Below are 20,990 nucleotides of genomic sequence, written 5' to 3' on the forward strand. Positions count from 1 at the left end.
TAGCTTAACGAAGTGGCTTATGATCATCACGTGGAAATGTATAGCTACCAAATATCCATAATAGAGATTTTTTGGGTTAGATCCGCTAAATATGTAAATGTGTCGTTGAAAAAAAGTCTGGCTGTCGCCTGATGAAGCTAGTTGTAATTACTGGTGAAACGTCGTACTCAGATTGTAAATATTGTGGCTTGGCTTTCCAACACACAACCGGTTAGTGCTGTACTAGTGACGAATTGGCCACGTTCTGTTTACGTGACAACCCTGACTAGTTTGCTGTGTCGGGTGGTGGCGGGTTTTAACGACACATTTATATATTTACGCGATCTAACCCCAAAAAAAGCATCTATTATGGATGATATTGGTCGCGAAACCCTACTTGTTAAACCAGCTACAAAATACTCTGAGGACACGTTTCTAAATGTGGAGGGGAAAACCGGAGGACCAGCAGAAAAACTCCAAATGTACAGCAGCAGGCGTCAGGGTCGGGATAGAACCCACGACCTCCTGCACACCAGGCGAGGTAGTTAACAGGTATAAGGAAGAATTTGCGGGGCTGAACTTTTTACCTTTTTTAGAACTCCTTCGCGCATGCGGTTGGTGGAGGTGTTGGGGGTGGGGGGGGAATCCGCTGTCGAGTTCACGGAGAATTTCGTGCCCATCTTGCGGTGATGGAGCGCTGTCCGCGGTGCTGAAATCAACGCCGGGGGAGGGGGGGGGGTCGAGACATCAGGTGACGTTTGTGCGTGTGTGTTTGTGTGCGCGTGTGTTTGTGTGTGCGTGTGTGCGCGTGTGTGTTTGTGTGTTTGTGTGCGCGTGTGTGTATGTGTGTGCGTGTGTTTGTGTGTTTGTGTGTGCGCGTGTGTGTTTGTGTGTGCGTGTGTGTTTGTGTGCGCGTGTGTTTGTGTGTGCGCGTGTGTGTTTGTGTGCGCGTGTGTGTTTGTGTGTGCGTGCGCGTGTGTGTGTGCGCATGTGTGTGTGCTTGTGTGTGCGTGTGTGCGCGTGTTTTTGTGTGTGCGCATGTGTGTGTGCTTGTGTGTGCGTGTGTGCACGTGTGTTTGTGTGTCCGCGTGCGCGTGTTTGTGCGTGCGCGTGTGTGTTTTTTTGTTGCGGCCGGAGTTTTTTTTTATTTTTCAAAACGAAGCGGCCGCCGTGCTTGATGGGAGGTAAATCTGAGGTGAGATGGCGGCGTGGAGGCCACGAGCTGCACAACGGCCCGGGCGAGCACGGCGGGGGGGGCGGGGGGAGGGGGGGGGCGATGCATCAGAGAGAGGCTTCCAGGAGGGCCTGAGAGCTGTTAACGTGACATCAGAATGGTATACCGCGCCACGGCCAAGCCAAACGGGGAGAATTTACGATACGTCCGCGTGGCCTACGTGAGTGTTTGCGCGAGGGCATTTATATATCTGTGTGTGCGCGCGTGTGTGTGCGAGTTTGTTGTGTGGGGGGCGGTGGCAGACCGGTTAGCGCACCGTACTGGCGAAATATCGGAATCGGTATCAGGACCTCACCATGGTCGACTGGCCCTCAAATGAGTACCTGGTGCGGTGTGTAACCATCGCCACTCGAGCGACAAAGGCGGCCGGGCGTAGTGCTGGCCACCCACCCCCTCTAGTGCCGTGCCGGCCTTCATAGGTGCTCGCTAACAGCACTTGCCCCGACAGTCTGTTACGGGGGATCTTTGTCTTGTGAGAGTGCATTTAGCATCAAAGCCAGTTGGCTCAGCAATCGAGCAACCGGGCTGCTAATCGGAATATTGAAGATTCAAATCCGCTTTGGGCGTTCACTCAACTAATATTGCGGGGAAGTTATACTCTCCTACATCATGTGTACTTGCAATTTACACCACTGGCTCGCGGGGCAGTAAACGGGAGATGAGCACACACGAGATCAATGCTCATTTGAGCAGGAGACCACTTTTATTTTTTTGCTACCTTAAACACCTTTTTTTTTTCTTCCATGAATGCGATATATTGTAAACAGTTTGAGTTCGCACCGAGATCGAAGCGGCCCGTGAAATGAAACGTCGGCGGCGTCACTTTAGGCGCACGCGTCTCCGTGACGTCTCCAACAGCTGACTGCCTTTCGCTGTCGTCCTACTCTGCGCGCACTTTGCAAAGGGATTCCTTTTGTCTTCATCCCGAGAAGACGAAGCGCATCGAGACGTTCCCCCTAGGAACAACCAGAAAAAAATACATCCTCCGCCACCAAACCTCGCGGTTTGCCGAGATGGTGACACAGTGTATTGTCGCGAGCGACGCCGTCGAAGGTAACGGGCTGATGTGAGTCAATGGCCTCAAGGGAAAGTTCACGTGTGTATCCATAACAGAGGTCGCAATCGGGTACCCGATACCCGTACCCTACCCGTACCCTACCCGATTCCCGTACCCTACCCGAAACCCGGCCGGGTACGGGTAGCCAGGTATCGGGTAGGGTACGGGTACCCGTTTGCGACTCTGGTGCGGCCGGGTACGGGTACGGGTAAGGAATCAAAACCCGTTTGCGACCTCTGATCCACAAGCCGGCAAACGCGTTCGCCGATCCGACGTACGGGTCTGGTGACCTCTCTCATCATCATCATAGTCCTTTGTGTCTCGAGAGACAATTCTTTTGCGCCGTACGAGGTCAGCTGTAGGTTTTGCAGCGCCTAGAATGACTTAGTAGGCCAATCCGTGAGTGGCAATCCTTGCCACAGCAATTGCAGGTGAATGCGGTGGCAGCTCCAGAGGTGTGTGTCGCTTGTTCTTTACGTCGCTCCCTCTTGGTCTACCAAGCGGTGCGTCTTTTCTCCTCGCCTCTCCTGAGGCCTGTTTTCACAGCCTGCTACAAGCTGAGTCGGTCGCCGGCAGTTTTTCCCAGTCATTTGGGTTGATGTCGCAGCTCTTCATGTCCCGTTTACAGACATCTTTGAAGCGCAGGACCGGGCGACCAGTGGCCCGTGTGCCTGATGCCAGCTCCCCGTACGAGACATCCTCGGGTGTTCTGCCATCCTGCATGCGGAGCACGTGACCAAGCCATCTCAGGCGCCTATGACTGAGTAGAGAGTACATGCTGGGAATATTGGCCAATTAAATTTCGATTTAAAGCTTTCGTGACTGCAGGGATTCATCTTCTTGGTTCTTTCGGTAAAGTCACGTAGAAGGGAAATAAGAAGACAGACGCTGTCTTCTCGACAGACCTGTTCTTTACCTGAGGACGGCTGCTTGCGTTGTGGCCGAAACGTCGTGAGAATTATTTAATTATGTTTTATTTTTATTATTTTATTATTTCCCTTCTACGTGACTTTACCGAAAGAACCAAGAAGAATATTGGCCAAGTTCTCTAGCCTCTATCTAATTACCACACCACAACAACAACAACAATACAAATAAACAATGTAAGCAATGTGCCAGCGGCTCTTCGAGGACATGGGTCAATAATAATTAATAAGCAGTACATTTGATTCTTTGTTTTTTTTCGGTAAAGTCACGTAGAAATAAAAAAATAAATTAAATAATAGCATACGACGTTTCGATTGCAACACAAGCAATCATCATCAGGTACGAATGAAAGAGAAAACAAACCTAGTAAACTTAGAAATATAATGCAATACAACGCAGAGAGTCGGCTAGCATAACAGTCAACACCCTACCTGGTTAATTACGTTCTTCCAAAGATGTCTACATTTGAGAGAGAGACAAAACACAGACACGGAGACACTACAGACAGACACACAAGCAGAGAGAGAGATAACACAGAGACACACACAGAAAGAGACACGCACATAGGCACACAGAGAAACAACGCCTCTGTGTCGAGGCCTTAAATAGAGAGAGAGAGGGGCAGAAAGAGAGGGGGGGGGGGGTAGAGAAATTAGCAGGTCATTGATAGATTTGGAGCTTTCGTGAATGTAGGAAATAACAGAGCAACAACACATTTTTATATATTCTCTTTCTACGTGACTTTACCGAAAGAACCAAAGAATAGATATTGGCGACATTATTATTTGTAGCGCAGGCATATCACGAGCGTGCTACGTGTCATAGGCGTAGTAACGTTGCTATGTGGAATGGCAATTGAGTAATTTACGGGTACTTTAAAAAAAAAATCTGCCACGTTTGGAATGGGATGCTATTATTTCCGATCAAACGCCTGCTAAGGAGGCCCCCGTGTATCGTAGGCATTTGAAGGACACAAGGCTAAAATGGCCTCTGAAGTCAGTTATCAGAGCCTTGTTTGTGGTGAGAACCAAAAAAAAAGATACCAGCCCACCTGGATAACATTTATGTTGAAAAAAATAATAACTTAAAACCAATTTTTAAAAATTTTAAATTATCATCTTATTCTGCAGAGGACATAACACTCGAAACGGACGACGTGAACATGCGTACACACACACACACACGGGGACAAAGAGCCCCTGTGTAGCCTACGCAGACTGGGCTCGTGTTGTTTGCGAGCACTTTTGAAGGTCGGAAAGGCACATGATAGGGTGGTGTGGCCAGAACCACGCCCAACCGCCTTTGTCTCCGCAGTGCCGTTTATTACTCACTGCACCGTGTACTCATTTAGGGCTGAGCTGACGTAGGAGAGGTTCGGATATTAATCACTGTTGGCCATGACCCGTATTCAAACGTGGATTGGCTCAGCTCAGAGCGCTGCGCGCTAACCACTGCACTGCTCTCACAAAGACAAAGATCCCCCATACTGTATACCCCGTAACAAACTGTTGACGCAAGTGCTGTTAGCGAGCACATATGAAGTCCGGCACAGCACACGAGGGGATGGGTGGCCAACACAACGCTCCGTCGTGGCGATGTTTACACACCGCACCAGGTACTCATTTGAGGCCGAGTCGACCTAGGGGAGGCCCAGGACCGGTTCAGATAATCGTCACTGGTGTTGGCCGTGAGCGGGAATCGAACTCGGGTGGTAGCCCGGCGCGCTAAGCACTACACTACTGCTCCCCATCGTTTGTGCGCGTGTGTGCGCGTGAGTGTTCGTGAGAGCGCTGCACACAAATCAAGGCACACGCATTTAAAATCCAGTCTCGTGCTTAGTTGACTGAAGTTCAGTGAGACGAACCTGTGGTTAATAAGAACTGTTGACCGTACCCATGACAATTGGCCTCTTCAAATGGCCTCAGAGTCTCTTTGGAGATGAACACGGGGATCATAGATTTTTTAAAAAAATACGGCCTCCTCCTGTAGACACGTGCCTACTTTTTTTTTATTAAAGCGTGTTAACAAAAGGTCCACGTGCTCACCACACAGAATTGCAGTGGTCTTGTGCCTGTGCGTGTGTGATGTTTCGGGCAGTGGTGCAGTGGCTAGCGAGCGCACTGTGCTACGAGTCTGGTTCTCCACTCACGGGCCAACCTCGTGTAACGAATATCTATCTGAACCAGTCTCGGGCCTCCACTAGGTCGACTCAGCCTTGAACGAGTAGCTGGTGCAGTGGTGTGTGTAAAAGTCAGCATTTGGGGAGACAAAGACGGGTCGGCGTGGTTGCGAGCCACATCTCCCACCTCCCCCCAACCCCCTAGCCTTCATCGCTGCTCATGAACAACACTTGTCCCAACAGTCTGTTCGAGGTTATATGGGGGTAGGGGTGGTCTTTGTCTGTGGATGTGGTTGTATGTGTCTGTGTGTTGAGAACACATTTTGATGCTTGCTACCAACATTCAAAGAGGTGTTACAAAAATGTTCCAAAGAAAAACTGTTTACATTTTTGGAGGCTTTCGCGACCAATATCATGCACAATATAGGTTGTCGGGGTTAGATGGTGCAGTGGTTAGCGAAATGCATTGTTAGGTCCCCCAAAAAATAACCATTTTGCGGCCACAGTTAACATATTTGGCGAGTAATGCCCGTGCCAGACATGGAGTTTCCTAGATTTGAAGCTTTCGTGACTGCAAGGATTCATACTCTTAGTTTTTTTCGGTAAAGTCACGTAGGTAAAAAATTAAAATTAATAAAAGTAAAATAAAATAAAAATCACGACGTTTCGGAGGCAACACAAGCTTCCATCTTCAGGTGGAACCGTCACAGCACGATTGCTGCATGACCAGAGTGGTGAAGTATGACCCAGATGGTATTGGGCAATGTCTTCATCCTGCAGTGGATTAACAACCGGCTGTAAGTTACTATTTGGGAGTTACATGAAAGCATATGCAAATAGATGTATTGAAAGCGCTTCTGTATTCAATCACGTGTACTGTACTTTTTTATTATTATTAGGGTGGGCCTCAGAAATGGCTTTGAAGTACAGAAGTTGGAAAGCCATGAACACATGCTAAAGTGAACACACGATGATTACTACACAGCAACGTATTAAGCAAAGCAGCACACACACACACGCACGGTGTCCCAGCGTCTGAATGGTGCATTATGACAAGAAGTCCTTGTTCGCAGGGTTAGTTGTAATGGAATAAGAAATTGTCAATTCACGAAAAAAAAGTGACCTTTTTTCGTGACAGGCTGCTTCTTTGTTCAGGGCTGGCTCTCAAGTGAGAAAACGTAACGTAGGGCTGCATCTCTGCCATCATTTTCACTTTCAGGGCTTCGGTGATGTTGTCCACGCGCCGTATTTTCTGCGGAGCGAATGCCGACGTTGTAAACGCAGCGCGCGTATTGCTACGCGTGCAACGAAGTTGGAAATGACGAAAAATGGAGGACAGTCACGCTGCCAAAATGTCCAGCGGCTAAATCTCGATCGAAAACTCGTTTCTTTAGAACTGCGTTCAGTTTGTTGTCCTTACCCCATCCGTCCCGCACCTCCGCTTAGCACGGCTGGCTCCGGTCACGTTGTGTGTAAGAAGCTCAGCAAACACGCCGTTGTCAAGGTCTGCTCTCCACGAGAAAGCTTCGGGAGGGAGAGTTACTTTGTGTGGCATTGTTTTTCGTCTTCTTCTTCCTTCAATGAATGTTGGAATCCAGTGGTTGACTGCGTGGTCCATAGTTTGCGTTGCACGACTACGTGAATAACCAAAATACTTTATGAAAAAAAGAAGGGCGAGTCAGATGACCACGTGACGACGCACTTTCGGCAAAAGTTATTCGCAGCCATGTTAGTGATGACGAATGCTCGTGTTGCAATTGAAACGTCGTAGCTTTTTTGCTATTTTCTTTGAACCTATCTACGTGACTTTACCGAAAGATCCAAAGAATATGAATTCCAGAGGTCTGTCCGTAAGTCGATTTGTTCGTAAGTCCAACTTTACTCCTGTCGATTCCAAACATGTTGTACGGCATGTGCACGAAACACGGGGAATGGTTTAAAAGGTTGTATAATCTCGTGTAGATGTAGATGCCACTGGTTCTTCACGTTCTGCAGATGCCACCACCGCCATCTATTGCGTGGGGCGGTTTGAAATTACGACTCTCGATCCGAACAGGCAACTGGACATACGGACAGGTTTCTTTGTAACTCTGAAAGTTTGTAAGTCAAATGTTCGTAAGTAGAAGAGTCCCTGTACATATAGTCAGCTGAGACCTGACTGCATCTGCATCATCTGTGCGTTCATTATCACTGTCATTCGTAAAATATTGGGTGCAGTTGTGGAACTAACCGCCGTTTTAGAACAGGCTCTCGCGATAGTGTTGACAATTTAAATTTTTTCACAAAAAATCCACAGTGATAAAACAGATGTTTTTCTTTTTACATTTGCTGTGTTCCTCTCAACCTCTTGTTTTTTACCAACCCATTATCTCTTTATTAGCTTTGTTCTTTTCATGCGCGAAGCCTTTAGGGATCGTGAAAGGCACCTAATAAGTGTCAATTAGTTATAATTATTGATGACACATTATGACATCCTAGGATGTGGTTGGCAGCCGCCATTCTAAAAAGGGCCCGAGTAATTGCACTACAAAAACCCATTGATTAATATACTTTTTATTTGATTGATAAACTAATTGTCCCATGCCCTGAACCAATGAGGCATCCACCGGCAGGACAACGAGGGTTCTTCAGGAGGCTGTGCAGCAAGTAGGTTTAGAATGGGCTATGAGCGCACGTGATATGTTTTCACAAAATTTTAGTTTTAGCCTGTTCAGTTTCATCCTCCACTTTCAAAATTAACTGACCAAACATTCGAAGCGGAAGTAAAAATAATAATAATAATTATAATCATTTTAATTTATAAAGCACCCTTAAACAATGCGTATGCATGGCAAGGCGGAAATAGTTTAACATCAAGCAAGGAAAAAAGAAGTGAGAAAGACGGTTTGAAAATAACTAAAGAGAAAAAGCCATTTTAAACGGATACGTTTTTAGTCGAGATTTGAAGTCTTCCGTAGGAAATTATGAATTTCAACGTGTGTTATCTGGGTGAATAACACAGTAAAACTATATTCTTGGTTCTTTCGGTAAAGTCTATGTGACTTTACCGAAAGAACCAAAAATATGAATCCCTGCAGTCACGAAAGCTTTCAAACAGTAAAACTACTTAAAAAAAATAAAAATGCATCACATTTTTGTTTTACTAACTTTGTAATTTCCTTTTTTTGGGATGGTGGGGGAGTGGGTGGGTTGATTGTCAAGATTTATAAATCATTGATGACAACGCAAACGGCCGAATAATTGGGGCACCAAATCAGTGCCGTTTTTTGTTCCTTTTACAAGAATTGATCTTCAAATGCAAATCGGGAGCCATTTCTTGTAAGCGTCGTGGCTTCCAGCAGTTAATAACGAATTGGCGATTGAGAAGAAAGTTGGCAGAGGCAGGCGAGTGCGTTAAACGTGGAGGCCAAATAAACGAGGTGACTCGGGCTGAGAAATCAATTGCGGATAGTGAGAGGGTACGTTATTTAATTTTCGAGTGAGTCACATTGGCTGCAGGAGCCTCTTGTCCGTGGCCAAACGTGAATAATGTTTCTCGTTCCCTCGTTCTTCGCGTGTTTCCCCCATCCACCCACCCACCCCCCTCCCCTCTCTCTTTTGTCACCGGGAAATGATGTCGCATGGCATTTCATCATCCGGTGGTCACTTTGCACGATAATGTTGCGTTCAGTGTACGGTTGCCACGATGCGGCGATGTATCGGAATCTATAAATATTCACGATAATCGTAATGGGTCACTTTTCAGTATGTCGTCACGTGGCGATTATTGTTATTTTTTAAATCAAATATTTAATTTTTAGACAAAATTTCGTGATGAATTAATAATGATTAATGTGAAAAATGGCAATTACCAATTAAACGAGTGCTTTTTCAAATATTTGCCCGAGTTCTTCATGCGCTGGCGATTATACGATGTCAATTTCGAACAGCGCGTGCGTTCATAACACTGCAGTTTGTGAAGTTGCAATGATAAGACCTCTGGCAGGCCTGTGCAGATGAATCACCTTCAAATGTAATCATTTACTCTTACACCAAAGCACGTCAACAAGACGATACAAATGTGAAATACAATTACAAGTCGTGTTGCTTCCACATCTTCCCAGATGTCTAGCCAGCGTGAAAGAGTAGGCCAACAATATTCTCTAGAGAGAACTTCTTTGACAGCAGTGAGTGGCGTGAGCATGAAATTGCAGGGCTGCACCCGAACAACCACATTTTTTGTTTACAATTGCAGGTTTAAGGGAAGCTGATATCGTGACAATCGCCATATCGCAAAATGTATTATCGTACTGTGTCGTGGAAAATTACGTCTCTTTGAAACCCATGGTGCAGTGAAGTGAACGCGTATTTGATCTCTTTCAAGGTGCGGTCGTGAAAGCGTTTGCTTTAGCGTACGGTGATCTCTGTGGCTAGCGTGAAGCACGCTTGCACGAGGCAGCGGCTCGCACACAAGCAATGCCCGAGCGGAATAACGTGGGGTCATACGGGCACCGGGGTCAAATGAACCCGCCAGGGTTAACATATAAGACTCAAACAATACCTGGCTGCATTCATGTTCTGGAAGCATGTTTCCTTACCCGATTTCAGTGGGGTGCAGCACAATAAAAGAGTTTATTATTTCAGATCCAATCAACAAACAAACATGACGTGGTTACGCAATGACCAATGTGACCGCATACCCCATGAGTGGTCAACTTTAGCCAGCAATGTCACTGCCAATGAAGCCTGCAGCTTAATTCAATGGCTGCTTTCAATCTGGTTGGATAGCACGGCGGTTATGATGATAATGATGATGGTGTCATGCGGAGAAATAGCAACATTTATACGGTACGTAGTTAAGGTTTGTGGTTTAGTCAACAGCCGTCGGGAAATTGCGAAGGCAAGCTCCGTGATAATTCCGGGGGAATAAGTGACGGTGCAGAGTTGTTCGCGTGATGTTGTTCCATTGTTTGAAGCTGTTCACCACATTCACAACGAGGAGTGTCCTTGAGTCTCCGAGTCTCATCTCTGCAGACGAGGCAGTGCTTCGAGGGTACAGCTCTCAATCGCAGGGTGGTTGACAGTTCAAGTAGCTGGCTGAGCGTTGTCACAACCCTTCATCCTTCCGTAGTCAATGAAACGAGTGGCATTTCATGGGTAGCAAACAGTGGTCGTTATATGGACAAAACCCACCCGTGCTATCGGAATGTGGACCTTTCAAAATTCGATCCGTGCCACCAACAAACACGAACACTGCCCCTTGCTTTTTGTTTTACTAAATCAATTCCGTCCGGGATGCAGCATGCAGCTCGAGTTTCGGAAGCAAATTCACAACAATCGGCCACATGCTCACACATCTGGGGGGGCACATTTGCCGCCCAGTGTACCACCGAGAGCTGCAGGCAGCAGTGGCGTCTCTCACATTACCACCGAGGCACAGGACTTGCGTCATGGACACGGTGCCAATGAAGCCACCGTGGACGTTCCCAGCACAGGACGTCGCTCATCGATGCTTGGGTCATAGATTGTAAAAACATGTTTTGTCTTTTTTACGTTTTGTGTCACATCGTGAGATTTAAAATCCATTGTTCTCTCGCAGGGCGGTGTAACCCATCGTGTTAGAGAATGGTCCATGGAAGTGGGTATTAGATAACTACTTTTGAGATCCTTTCACGCGACCTACGGTTAAATAAGTAACGGGGGCAGCATTTTTCCACCCACTCAGTACTTTTTCAGCAGCCCTGCTACAGAGTAGCAATTCATCACATGACAGTCAAGCCCATCATTTTTCATTCTCAAACTTGGAATATAGCCAGTCTGAGACCATCACCCGACGACACTAGAGGACCCAGTTGAATAACAGGCGGGTCGGACCTGGATTCGAACCCCGAATCTCAGCAGTGCCGGCTCTGCAAACTAACACAAATATACACAATGGGCAAGGCGCAGACATAACAGAGAGGCAACATACACGGAGAGACAGACACAGAGAGGCATGTAAAGAGTCACGGAGATGTGGAGAGACCAAAACAAACGAGAAAGAGAGAGACAAACATACACAGAAAGACACAGACACAGATGACTGTGTTTGCTGAGACACAGAGAGCGACAGATACTTTGGCGCGCGGGCGGGTGGGTGGCTTATTCTGCAGAATTTGGGGCCATGTCTACATGCAAATAGTTGTGCACAGACAAATGTAGGCGCTGCCCGTAGCACCAGTGCCCTCATTGCGTGCACGTGATTGCCGCATAAGGAATGGCCTTCACAATACGCCTGGCGCTCGGTCATTGTGGAAAGCCCTTGACATTTAACTCAGCCGACATGCCGAGAGGGGTGCACCCGTGAATTACCGCAACGCCGAGAGACAACGCGCACCCCACGCGGCTTGAGAGACGGGGGTGGCGGGGGTGGGGGGGGGGCACTGCAATCATTTTCATCTTTACCGAGGAGATCTCCACCCGGGCCTTTAAAAGTAGATTTCGAGGTTCGGTATTGTTTCCAGTAGGACCATGGTCACCCCGCAGGATTTCGATTTAAAGCTTTCGTGACTGCAGGGATTCATCTTCTTGGTTCTTTCGGTAAAGTCACGTAGAAGGAAAATAATAAAATAATAAAAATAAAACATAATAAAATAATTTAAAGCTTTCGTGACTGCAGGGATTCATCTTCTTGGTTCTTTGGGTAAAGTCACGTAGAAGGGAAATAATAAAATAATACATATTTAATATATTTTTATTATTATTTTATTATTTCCCTTCTACGTGACTTTACCGAAAGAACCAAAAAGACCCGTAGGATTTGTTTAACAAGCGGTGGCTCTGCTGATGAGACTCGGGAGGTTGAAGCCACGCCAGAGTTTGCTTGGTTGCTTAAGCAAACGCTGCTTGATGATATTGGGCTGTGGAAGCCAATCGGCTGATGGATTGCTGGCTATTTGTATTTATATGCGCAGACACGGAATGGGATTCTGCTTATATTGGCCTTTTCGGAGAAGGGGGGGTCTTTCTTGGGATCTTTGGAAAGTTCTCCAAATAAGTTGTACGAATACTACAATAAAAATCAACACTTTCATCATTAATAATGCATTATAACACTATCATATTTCAGAAGCTGAGCAGGTTTAAACTAAACTATGCTATTTTACCAGTTAAAGCCCACTGAGCTAGGAGCAGTTTTTAAGAGGCGATCCGGCCACACGGGAAAGCCCATCGTCGACTTGACTGATATTATCACACGTGGGCATTCGACCGTAGCAGCCAAATTATCTGAACGCGTCTGTCTAAACGGAGAATGGGGGCCAACACCAGAGGACCTGGAGAAAAAAAGCCATGCGAATACCACGGAGGAAAAAACCTAAGAATATAATAAACACGGACTCCCAACTATACAGGGGTCGTTAGGGTTGGGATCGAACTCACAACCTCCTGCGTACCAGGTGAGGGAGCTAACATCTCGCTTCTGCAGCACCTCGTTTTCCAGGTTTATCCCTGGAGAGTGTTTCGTATGGGTGACCTCCACGCATTATACAGGTGTTATAGGTTGTCGTGCAGAGCTGTGTTGTGGCCAGCAGATGGCATTGCAGCACAATCCTTTGCTGTACTGTACTCACAGTCCATGCAACACACACGCCAGGAACGTCCTCGATGAGAGTTAAGAATGTTTTTGATGCTGGTCCTGACTTGCGATGCTTGGCCAATTTTATTCAAATGAGTGGCGTTGTGGAAGGGGAATTGGGGTACCTGGAGAATTCCTCCCCTCCTCCAATTTATAGGAGGTGAAGCCCTGCACAGATTGATTCTATACAGTAGGTGTGCTGCCATTCCTGGCCACCTCTGCTCAGATAGTTTGGCAGTTTCACGACCCTCACCTCCACAATTGCCTTCTTTAAGTAAAGGTGTGTCACCCCCCTTCGCTCCGCTAATGGTGTGAGAGTTACTTGATATGTGGTGGATATGCATCGGCCCTTAATTTGGGATCATATGCGATAGATACTTGAGTATGGTAACAATCTTAGGCGAGAGGGACAGAGAAACGAAATCCGATAGTACAAGGCCCTTATCTAGCAATGGATAGATCATGGCTCGTGATAAGAGTTAACCCAAATTTCAACTGAAAGTGAATCTATATTTGAATTATCTTGATGCCTGTTCAACTTCCTTTGCACCGTACGTAGTCAACCGCGCTAATCAGAGGTGGGGCGGGAGGACAACACACTAAACACAAAACGCAGTTTTAAAGAAATGAGTTTTCAATCTAGATGACTTAAAAATGCATCGCTTTAGTGGCTACCTAATATCGGAAGGAGGAACGTTCCAGACGGCCGCAGAAGCGCATCTGAAAGCGCGCGATGCAGCGACCGCCTTTCGTCGATGGCCAGCCACAAGCAAGCTGCGAGGATGAGCGGAGTTGGCGCGATGAGTTATACTCCTTGACGAAATCGGCAAATTACCGTGGTTCATTTGCGGCAAGCAACTTCGTGTGCAATAAGTGCGACCTTAGACTATCAACACGCATGTTCGTGACAAATATTACGACATTGTTTTGCCATTAAACGCGATTTGCAAAGCCATAAGCATTGCGCCCATTCATGTCGGACAGGTGTAAGCAATTACCGGCAGAGTCACGCAATTACCTTCTTACAAGGTGGTTCGATGGGCTTTGTCTTGTCTCAGAAACAAAAAACACCTCATCACCACTCTCCAGCGTCTGGCCCTTCAACGGCTGCGTCTGTCACAAGGGGACCCCCCCCCCCCCACACGCCCACTGCATCTAAGATTTTCACTTTTCCGCTCACTTGGGTTTATTTGTCTGCGAGTGATGTGCAGCGTGGGACACATTGTTTACCGAGGAGGGAAAGTCCTTAACAGGCGAGCGCGCTTGCGGTTCGTGCCGCAGAGTGAGCGTTGCTAATTAGCTACGAAGAATGTAATTACCTTGATTAATTAATAACACGATGTAACACGATTTTTGGTCCTGGCTAGTAAGTGTTATTTCGTAATTGCTTATGCTTAAAAAGTATAGAAAATTGCTATTATTCCCCAAAAACGTTGCTTTTGTGACCAGGACAGTGATATAAAACATCAATCAAAACTAACATGTATTTATACTAAAGTAATACAAAAATTACTACAAAAGATTTAGAAGTGAGTAGTTTTTCCAGATTTACGACTCTACTGTAAATAACTTTCACGAATCAGCCTCTTAATGTAGTCTCCCATCATGTTCTCGTTATACTGTCCTTGGCAGCGGCGTTCAAAGTCCAGTATATCCTGATAGAAGCGCTCGCCTTGCTCCTCCGAGTACGCTCCCATGTTTTCCTTGAATTTATCAAGATGAGCATCAATGATATGGACTATGAGGGACATCCTACAGCTCATTGTGCCGTAGTTCTTCACCAGGGTCTTAACCAGCTCCACATAGTTTTTGACCTTGTGATTGCCCAGGAAGCCACGAACCACTGCGACAAAGCTGTCCCCAAGCCGCTTTATCCTTAATAGTGAGCTTCTTGGGGAATTTATTGCACTCCAGGATCTTCTTTATCTGTGGTGCGACGAAGACACCGGCTTTGACCTTTGCCTCAGACAGCTTAGGGAAGAAGTCTTGAAGCTACTTGAAGGCTGCCGACTCCTTATCTACAGCTCTGACAAATGGTTTCATAAGGCCCAATGTGATGTGCAGTGGTGGCATCAGCACCTACCGGGGGTCCACCAGTGGCTCCCACTTGACGTTGTTCCTCCCCACAGAGAACTCGGTCTGCTGTGGCCAGTCCCGCCTGTGGTAGTGTGCCTTGGTGTCCCTGCTGTCCCAAAGGCAAAGATAGCAGGGGAAATTGGTGAAACCGCCTTGGAGACCCATCAGGAATGCCACCATTTTGAAGTCTCCGATGACCACCCAGCCATACTCATCATACTTCAAGGCGTCCAGCAAGGTCTTGATGCTGTTGTAATCCTCTTTGAGGTGCACCGAGTGAGCCAGGGAAAGAGACGGGTACTTGTTACCGTTATAGAGCAGCACGGCTTTGAGGCTCCTGGATGAGCTGTCAATGAAGAGGCGCCACTCATTCTGGTTACAGGCGATTCCGATTGCCTCGGAACAGACTGGTCACATTGTGGCAGAAGCAGAGCCCATCTTGACGGGGGAAGAAGCTGCAAAAATGTTGTTGACGCTTCCCCTGCTCTGCGACTTGCATACTTTCATCCAACAAGTTCCACTGCTTGAGCCTAGACCTCAAAAACTCGGCATTGGACTTGGTGAGACCAAGATCTCTGATCAACTCGTTGAGGTGTTTTTGGTTGGGGTAGTATGGGTTTCTCTCCTCAACTCCACCTCTGGAATTGTCATCTGGATCTACAACGTCTTCCCTGCTCTCTGACTTGCTGCTCTCTTCTAAAGACGGCTGCTCTCTCTCCGGAGGAGTGGGTACGGGGAGCTCATGGCAGTGTGGCACCGGGGCGATGGATGAAGGAAGGTCCGGATACGTGATAGCAGGTGCATTCTTGCCAGTTCGACGTTTGGAAGGGTCCATCATCCAGAAGTAGTAGTTGCTTGAGTGGTCAGTGGGTTCCCGAGAAATTCTTTGGATAGCGAACTTCATGGCTCATTTCTCGCAGGTTAAATGAGGTGCCCAGGTTTGTCTTGATCCCCAACAGTCATGCCGAAATATGCCTTGTAGGCCTCACACATCTTAGCAGATGCTTCCACAGAGTAATTTTTCACTCTTGTCTTGATAAATTGGCCGCAGACATAGCAAAATGCGTCTGCCGGATGCTTGCAGCCTCTTGATGCCATCTCAGAAAAATGCAGATATGTATCCACTTAGGCGGCTGGAACTAAACTGAACTGGTGGGCTTAAGGCACCTGTATTTATACTACTATTTATATTACTGGAAAGTTCTAGAATGTTCTAGAAATTACTCCAAGTTTACTCGGCACTGAATCTATCTAAAATTCGGTCACAGTTCCTATGATCACTGTTTCATTGCTTGTATGGCTTTATTTTGGTGATTTTCGAAAAGTCTTTTTGGTTTGGCCATGTTTGTTTGTTGTAGTACAGAGTTAGATTGATGGCCTTAATCTAAGTTGTCTTGTGGTTGTTGTTGTTTGACTTGCATCCCACTGGGATTTTTGCACACAGTGTTGGTGTACGGTGCTTTTTCTGCAATATTTTGCTGTCTTTTCTTGTATTTTCTGTTTGTACATAGTCACTTAAAGATGTTTTCTTGTTCATGTTTTAGTTTTTTTGTTTGTTGCGGTTGCACCCGATTCAAGAGCCGAATGGCTCACAGGGCTATGCCTAATAAATGAACTTGAACTTGATCTGGAATGTTCTGGAAAATAGGTCAATTTCAAAATATCACTGTCCTGGTCACAAAGCAAAGTTTGTGGGGAATAATAGCCATTTTCTGTACTTTTGAGGCATAAGCAATTAGGAAATAGCACTTACTACCCAGGAACAAAAAAAAATGTTACACAGTGTGATAGCATCGTAATCATCATTTCGACTTGCAACACGCTGCCGCCGCACAGTGGTTCCTCGCTGTTGCAGAGAGAGAGAGATGATGACTTGGAGCCGCGAGGAGGCACCGAAGACGATCGGGAAAACCGGTGCCAACAATTGCCAAGGCTCTGCGGTCCTGCACATATGAAGGTATTATCGGTCAACTAACGGAGAAGCCGCAGCAAAACCCACGCGTGCGAGGGGGAAACACTGTATCCCCTACAGACGGCAGAGGCGCCGTCGACATGTTTCCGTACTGCCGTCGACAGGCGAGCCAGGGCATGGTGGGATTTACAAACCTTCACTACCTCCGCAGTGATGGATAACAATGCCACGTGCGTAGTCACCACCGACTCCTGCAGCAATCCACTGCTGGATGAAGGCATCCTACCAAACGCAGCCATGCGGGGTTGTTAGTCCGTACATCAGCACGCCGGATAGCGCGGGGGTGGGGGGAGGAGGCACCCATCCACCCACTCACTGCAGCAAACTGGAATGTTGAAAAGCAAACAAAATAAAAAATATATATCATTCTGGTCTGTTGTGTATATGTTCTATTCTCAATCGTTTGGACGTTACATTTGGGTGAGCAATCGCTTCCTTGTCGAGTAAAGACAAAGGGTTAAAGGTACAGCGCTGCAGTTACTAACTCATCAACCCAGCTTATATATATGCTCCAAGCACGTGTGCTGTTTCATTCAGACGCTGTCGCCTCGACAGACCTGGTTTTCACCTGAGGACGGCTGCTTGCGTTGTGGCCGAAACGTCGTGAGAATTGTTTTATTATGTTTTATTTTTATTATTTTAATTACTTCCCTTCTACGTGACTTTACCGAAAGAACCAAGAAGATACTAACTCACCGTCACTGCTGGCAGAAGGGCCTCCACTCAAGAGGAGGCTCTCGACCAGTGATTCTTAACCTTTACTGCAGCGTGCATTCCTTCGGTTCTTAATCGAGACAACATGTACAATGTTAATAAAGACACAGGTTTGATGAAACAAAGTAGTTGTGCTTACCTACCCGTGCCTCATTGTTCTTTTCGATTATTCACCTTCTGACAACAATCTTGCCGTGTCTCGCACCCCCAGAAAGGGCATCTCGCACCCTCCAGGGATTGCACGCACCCCAGGGTTAATAACCACTGCTCAAGAAAGTATCTCTACAGTGGGAAGTGGCTGAGTCGTCCACGCTTTGCTAGACGTCTTGGAAGAGGTAGGAGCACCCACACTTTACCCCACCACGCGCAACTTCCAGATCTGACTGGGACGTAATGATACTGGCTTGCAAGGTGGACGGTCTGTGGGAGGGAGGGGCGTCATAATTCACGTGCCCGAGGTTTCCCTTGCCGCGCCGGGAGATCGAAACGAACCGACAACCATGCATTGCAAGTCCAATGCGCCGAGCCATTACACCACGAAATGAAAACCCCAAAAAATCCTCATTCGTTGTGGGCCCTCTCGAGATGTCCCCCTGCACTGGAAGCAAGGTGTAAAGAATAGATGATAACGATCCCGTTGATGATAATGATGATGGTGATTATAATCAATAGGTCACAATCACAATGCTCACCGTGCAGAGAAACCTGCGCGCCATCGATAATCAGCGAAGCCATCACTCAATCCGCATCGATCAATCAATCGTAATCTTGTTGGCCAGTTAGAGCTCCGTGATTTGATTACAGCTGCCTGTAACTCAATGTGTGTGGGGGGGGGGGGTCGTCATTAAAACCTCGGGGAATCCCCACGGCAATCGGTACCTTGCACAGAGCAACTCGGCACCTGCTGGACGCACGTTTGTTGAACTTCTTTCGCACCGTACGTAGCCAACCGTGCTTATCGGTGGTGTGGCGTGGTGTGGGGGGTGGGCAACCGAAGAGCTGTGGACGGTGGACACGTGACAAAGGAGCGCACGTGGCAGTCAACTTGGAACTTTGAGTCAACGTTCGTCCAACGCTTCCGCACACATGGGCAAGGTTTATTATATTAATTTGAACAAATGCTCAAACTGACTGCCGTTAACAGTAACGCGTGCACGCGTTGTCGTTTGAAACGAGTTTAGTACTTTTCTAAAGATTACACGTGCAATCTGTGAACATTTATCAATTATGTTTGGTTTCAATTCAACTTTCACTCAATGTACATGAATTATGATAATAGATGACATTGAATTAAAGAATCAACAATTAAAATGGTTTAATGCCAGTGGCACATGCATGCTAAACTTGGTATAATCATAGGCAGTTTTCCATCCAACTACTGATCAGACTACTAATCAGAATTCTTGTTATTTTGTATTTTGTTGTTGCTGCTGCAGCTGCTGTGGTCACGCACCACGGATCTCCCGTGTAAAATAACCGGGACACTGGATAAACGGGACCGTGATCATCCGTGTAGCAAATCAAATACACTCCTAATTGGACTCAACAATGATTTCTCTTCCGGAAACATGACGAAGTCGTCCTCATTATCAATCAACAGAGTCGTCATCCAGCATCTCTTCAAATAGTCGTCCACCAAATCGCAACACACTTCTTTTCAATGTCACTTAGAACAATTTTGTATGACGAGATGATTTGCCTTCGAACTGAAGAGCCCCCCCCCCTCCCCCATCGTAGTGACAGGTCACCACCACTGGGTTGAAGGGAGCCTGGGTTGCTTGATGAGACACCGTTTTGTTTTGCCAGACTGGAGGCAGCGATGCTGAAAGGAAACACGCCCTCGAAGCCAGTGCGTGTGATTGGTGGCTTTTGTGTAAGCAGCGCTCTGAACCTATTTATGTATCTATAGAAATAAAGAAATAGAGACGGACATTTGAAGGATATCCTCGTCTGCTTTACACGTTATGATATTTAAGGCGATACGCTTGTCGACGTGATTGATAAGCACGCAGTGTATTGGGCTTGCAAATAGACTGTACTTTGTTTCAACGATGCCAAAGTTTGGCGATTCGATGCCACGGATCTGGCACTGTTACAGTACACAGCACGGCCACCCCTCCACTCTCTCTCTCTCGCCAAGTGGACATTCAAGCGTTACCCCGTGACGTCATGCAAGAGTTGCCCCGTGATGTCATTCAAGAGTTGCCCCGTGATATCATTCAAGAGTTGCCCCGTGATGTTATTGAGAGTTGCCCCGTGACGTCATTCAAGAGTTGCCTCGTGATATCATTCAAGAGTTGCCTCGTGATGTCATTGAGAGTTGCCCCGTGATGTCATTCAAGAGTTGCCCCGTGATGTCATTCAAGAGTTGCCTCGTGATGACATTGAGGGTTGCCCCGTGACGTCATTCAAGAGTTGCCTCGTGATGTCATTCAAAGTTGCCTCGTGATGTCATTGAGAGTTGCCTCGTGATGTCATTCAAGAGTTGGCCTCGTGATATCATTCAAGAATTGTCCCGTGACGTCATTCAATAGTTGCCCCGTGACGTCATTCAAGAGTTGCCTCGTGATGTCATTCAAGAGTTGCCTCGTGATGTCATTCAAGAGTTGCCCCGTGACGTCATTCAAAGTTGCCTCGTGATGTCATACAATAGTTGCCCCGTGACGTCATTCAAGAGTTGCCTCGTGATGTCATTGAGAGTTGCCCCGTGATGTCATTCAAGAGTTGCCCCGTGATGTCATTCAAGAGTTGCCTCGAGATGTCATTGAGAGTTGCCCCGTGATGTCATTCAAGACTTGCCCCGTGATGTCATTCAAGAGTTGCCTCGTGATGTCATTGAGAGTTGCCCCGTGATGTCATTCAAGAGTTGGCCTCGTGATATCATTCAAGAATTGTCCCGTGACAGTCATTCAATAGTTGCCCCGTGATGTCATTCAAGAGTTGCCCCGTGACGTCATTCAAGAGTTGCCCCGTGACGTCGTTCAATAGTTGCCCCGTGATGTCATTCAAGAGTTGCCCCGTGATGTCATTAAAGAGTCGCCCCGTGACGTCATTCAAGAGTTGCCCCGTGATGTCATTCAAGAGTTGCCTCGTGATGTCATTCAAGACTTGCCTCGTGATGTCATTCGAAAAGAGAGTGTATTCTTCAACTGTCCCGGTGTCGTTAAAACGAGGCAGGAGAAAGATAGAGAGAGAGAGGCGAAAGAATACACAATAACAGTGGATGATTCATGGCTTAGGTATAAATTACCAACGGCTTGTCTTTCCGAAGAGGTAACGCGGTTCGACGCCTTTCTTAACCGTCTGAATAAGGAGCAT

General features: G+C 46.9%; 1 long non-coding RNA gene across 3 annotated transcripts; it reads right to left on the bottom strand.

Moving 5' to 3' along the window:
• Positions 1 to 555: 555 nt before the first annotated feature.
• LOC133352451 (uncharacterized) lies at positions 556 to 18,644 on the bottom strand. Of its 3 annotated transcripts, XR_009756258.1 has the most exons (5): positions 18,552 to 18,644; positions 17,655 to 17,742; positions 17,093 to 17,180; positions 1,994 to 2,987; positions 556 to 688 (listed from the first exon to the last, which is right to left on the bottom strand). It is a non-coding gene; the product is annotated as an uncharacterized LOC133352451 (long non-coding RNA). The 3 variants fall into 3 exon arrangements; XR_009756259.1 differs by lacking the exon at positions 556 to 688 and having other exon boundaries at positions 1,888 to 2,987; XR_009756263.1 differs by lacking the exons at positions 17,093 to 17,180; positions 17,655 to 17,742; positions 18,552 to 18,644 and adding an exon at positions 13,929 to 14,980.
• Between the last annotated feature and the right edge of the window lie 2,346 nt (positions 18,645 to 20,990).

This window comes from Lethenteron reissneri, chromosome 5 (genome assembly GCF_015708825.2).
Source record: "Lethenteron reissneri isolate LAM-NWPU_2019-01 chromosome 5, ASM1570882v1, whole genome shotgun sequence".
NCBI lineage: Eukaryota > Metazoa > Chordata > Hyperoartia > Petromyzontiformes > Petromyzontidae > Lethenteron > Lethenteron reissneri.